The sequence below is a fragment of the Physcomitrium patens genome, chromosome 2, assembly GCF_059467195.1.
Source record: "Physcomitrium patens ecotype Gransden chromosome 2, ASM5946719v1, whole genome shotgun sequence".
NCBI lineage: Eukaryota > Viridiplantae > Streptophyta > Bryopsida > Funariales > Funariaceae > Physcomitrium > Physcomitrium patens.
The window spans coordinates 15,966,363-15,970,594 of record NC_143411.1 but is presented as its reverse complement, the minus strand read 5'-3'; the positions used below and the strand labels follow the sequence as shown (position 1 = coordinate 15,970,594).

General features: G+C 40.5%; 1 pseudogene; it reads right to left on the bottom strand.

Moving 5' to 3' along the window:
• Positions 1-1,329: 1,329 nt before the first annotated feature.
• LOC149989762 (uncharacterized) lies at positions 1,330-2,119 on the bottom strand (annotated as a pseudogene).
• Between the last annotated feature and the right edge of the window lie 2,113 nt (positions 2,120-4,232).

Genomic DNA, 4,232 nt, shown 5'->3' with positions numbered 1-4,232 from the left:
TATGCTATTAGGTTTTATAAGATTTTAGAAGATTCTTAAAATATTCTATTAGGTTTTATAAGATTTTAGCAGATTCTTAAAATATTCTAATAAAAAGTTTTAGAAGGTTCTTAAAATATTCCAACAAATTCTAAAAAGTTCTAGGAAGATTAAAGAAATTGTACAAGAAGAATCCTATGATTGCTTTGTCTCTAAGCAATATGAGAACTTCTCAAGAATCTTCTTAATACCTAATATATTTTAGAGTTGAGGCTAAGAAGATGCTTTATCTCAACAATACTTTTCTTAGAGTTCTAGGTCACCTCTATTGGTGTTGATCTTGTATACATCTAATTTAATCAAGTTTTTATTAACTTTTTTGTTGAAACTCTTTTGTTCAACTTCTTTTTTGAACTATTGTATGGTATATTCATGACAACATTATTGTATCAAAATTGGAGCCAATGATCATTAAATCATTAATATATAGAATGAGCAAAATGGTTGATGAGTTGGAACAAGAATAATATATATTGGCATTGGTAGTTGTTTGGGACATACCTTTGTGTAGTACTTTGTGTTGTAGGTAAAAGTTGATGTGGCTGTACCATGCTCCCTGAGACTGCCTAAAGTAGTAGAGTGACTTGCACAACTTGTAGACGAGATGCTCTGTATCAGGTGTAGCACAGCCGGGAAGCATGAGTATATCCTTGTTTCAAAATCCGTTCAAGAAATCGATAGCCACATCCATATAATATATGGGCCAACAGTGATGGGTGGCGAGGCAGGTGACTAGCCGGATGGACTCCCATCTAACAGTAGATGCAAAGATTTTGGCAAAATTGATACCATCTTGTTCCTCGAAGCCTCTAGCGAAGATCTGGGCTTTGTGGCAAAGCAGCCTACAGTTGACGTCGGATTGACTTTTTAGATTCAATGAGCCGTGATTGGTCGGATACTTGGTGGCAAAGGTACAAGCCTCCATGTTCGATTTTTAATTATGGATTTCATTTCTAAGTCTATCACGAAGATTCTTCGTTGGTCGGTTTGAGCTTGCGCATGTGTTCCTGCGAGCCGCCTTCTTCAATAACACCAATGAAAGAGTCAGCAAGATCAAAAGAGATGTAGTGTTTGCGGGAGCGTCGGATCCGATTGTAGCGGCGCAAATTAGACGGAGCAGGAACGGGCGGTGCATTGGGATTTAATGTGCTGAGTGGCACAGATGGAAGAGTTGTGCTTCTGTCGAAGACGGAGGCACAGATGGCAGGGTTCCGGCCGAAAGATCGGCGCCTACCCGACTAGAGGCACAGAAAAATTAATCGAGTATAAAACTTATCTTCAAGCTTTACCTTATTTTGATCGTTTAGAGGGCGACCGCGAAGTCACCGAATGAACTCCTCCATTCTGGAGGTGCTGCAGAAACCCGCAGCAAAACAGATACGACTAATCGACATATAAAATATGGCGACGACGACAGCATGTCGTAAAAGGAGATAACTGGGAATAGCCAACCCTTGGCCGTATCTTCAACTGCATCCTTGAGTGTCAGTTAAATGGAAAGTATCATGAATGAGAGATGCCAGCGGAATGATCACCTGGGCGCGCTGGGCTAGAAGGAAAATAAGCTTCCCTTGGCAAGACAACAAAGTAAGGCAAAATATTTTTTTTTGCTGGCTTTAAGTTTTCTGAGTGCAGCCTCCCCCTACAACGTCTTTCCTTGTGTGTCGAAGATCTAAAGCGAGTACACCGGAGATAGAAACAGAAACTAGGATTCAATATGAATATAGCAAAGCATCTGAAGCATAACTACACACTCACACGATCTTGTAAAGAGATAGGAGCATTCGGTGGAACCGGTGAACCATACATTTTTCTAGATAGAGATGCGTGGGACAGAGGGCTCGTAGTACCTGCCTAGCCTTTGCTTCGAGAACCATGTAAACGAAGGAAGGAAGTGCCGCTGTAAAGCAAAAGGAAAGAGGCCTAAGTCGGCGGACTGACGCCGCGCACTTGAGCAGTTCGGAGAAGACCAGCCTACTCCATACTCTTTGGAAATTAAGCCAGAATGCGCGACTTCCAAGAAAGGAAGGAAGCCGTGAATATTTGGTTCGTTCGCTAGCGCATAAACCAGGCAGACGCTTTATTCAAACCAAACTTTATCACCCAAAAGCAAAAATATTTCTGAAGTCAAAAACTCAACCATTATGATGCTGCGCTCCTGGCCTGCTTATTTAAAACCTAAGGGTAACTCAAGTTAGAGAGCCGTGTGATGGGTGACCATCTCACACGGTTCGGGGAGCACTTTATTATGTGATGCGAGTGAATGTGTACAGCATAGCTGGCATCAATTAAATTTTGACTCTATTTATGTTTCTATGATGGCCCAAGAACATGCTTATTCTTTAGCTGTAGAGAAACTTTGTAATTGTGAGGTACCATTACGAGCTCAGTATATACGAGTGTTATTTTGTGAAATAACTCGAATTTTAAATCATTTACTTGCTTTAACTACTCATGCTATGGATGTGGGAGCATTAACTCCGTTCCTGTGGGCCTTTGAAGAGCGAGAAAAACTTTTAGAATTCTATGAAAGAGTTTCAGGAGCCAGGATGCATGCCAGTTACATACGACCAGGCGGAGTTGCACAAGACATGCCTTTGGGCTTAAGTGAAGATATTTTTCTATTTACACAACAATTTGCTTCTCGTATTGACGAAATAGAAGAAATGTTAACCAACAATCGTATCTGGAAACAACGATTAGTTGATATTGGTACTGTCACTGCACAGCAAGCTTTGGATTGGGGATTCAGTGGTGTAATGTTAAGAGGCTCAGGCGTATGCTGGGATTTGCGAAAATCAGCACCTTACGATGTTTATAACCAATTGAGTTTTGATGTACCCGTAGGTACCAGAGGAGATTGTTATGACCGTTATTGTATTCGTATTGAAGAGATGCGACAAAGTATTCGAATCATTATGCAATGTCTTAATCAAATGCCTAGTGGCATGATTAAAGCGGATGATCGTAAGCTATGTCCTCCCTCACGATCTCAAATGAAACAATCCATGGAATCTTTAATTCACCATTTTAAACTTTATACAGAAGGTTTTTCTGTACCAGCTTCTTCTACCTATACCGCAGTAGAAGCACCTAAAGGAGAATTTGGTGTGTTTTTAGTCAGTAATGGAACCAATCGTCCTTATCGTTGTAAAATAAGAGCACCTGGTTTTGCTCATTTACAAGGGCTCGATTTTATGTCTAAGCATCACATGCTAGCAGATGTTGTTACCATAATTGGTACTCAAGATATTGTTTTTGGAGAGGTAGATAGATAGAACTACTATTTCACAGGTAGGACCCTAGCTTTATCGAGCCAAAAATTCTTTTTTCCGCAAAACTCGGAAGGCCGCTGAAGCCTCTATGATGACTCATCAACATAGCTTGCGGAGAAGTATATACATAGCAAATTGCTACGGAATGCGCTGTTTTAAGGCTTTTCCTCTCCAGAGCTACGCACTTTTTTGTTCGTTTGGCGAACAAAGGGCGCAGAGGCAGAGGGTGCCTTGGCTTGCAGCGCCCTTCATGCCTTTTCGGTAAGTAGATAAAATAAGCTTGCAGAGGCCACAGAGCGCAGTAAAAAAAAAATATATATATTTCATTCTGCTGTCTGCTTTACCCTTGGCATAGCGAATGACAGGGCCGGGTGGAACGATGAAAGCGCCCGCGGCCCATCAGGATTATGGCATTACGTAGGAATGCCATAAAGCACTAATTTAATTATGTAACGACTAACTAAAATGCATCGTTATTAAATCTTTTGAGAATGCAAGCCTAGGGCACCTGCTTGACACACACAAGATTGAATCGCTTAAAAAAAAGATCTTATATACGGAAAACAATCTAAAATAAGAATACATAGAAAAAGGCTAAAAAAAAGCGCGAGAAGGGCGCAGCAACTCTATGATCTACTCGCAGTTCAATTCATCTCATTATAAGATGATAGCAAACCTTGCTGCAGACGATCAATCATCGTAGATGAGACATTGATACAAATAAAAAAGGCAAATACACCATGACACTAAAACAATTAACTTTTCGTTTAAAAAAAAAGTCTGCTGGCAGAAATTCATCAGGGCGTATTACCGTTTTTCATCGAGGAGGTGGATCAAAGCGATTGCATCGAAAAATTGATTTTCAACGGAACACTTCGTCTATTGGCCTTGTACAAAGAATCGACTATGATCCTAATC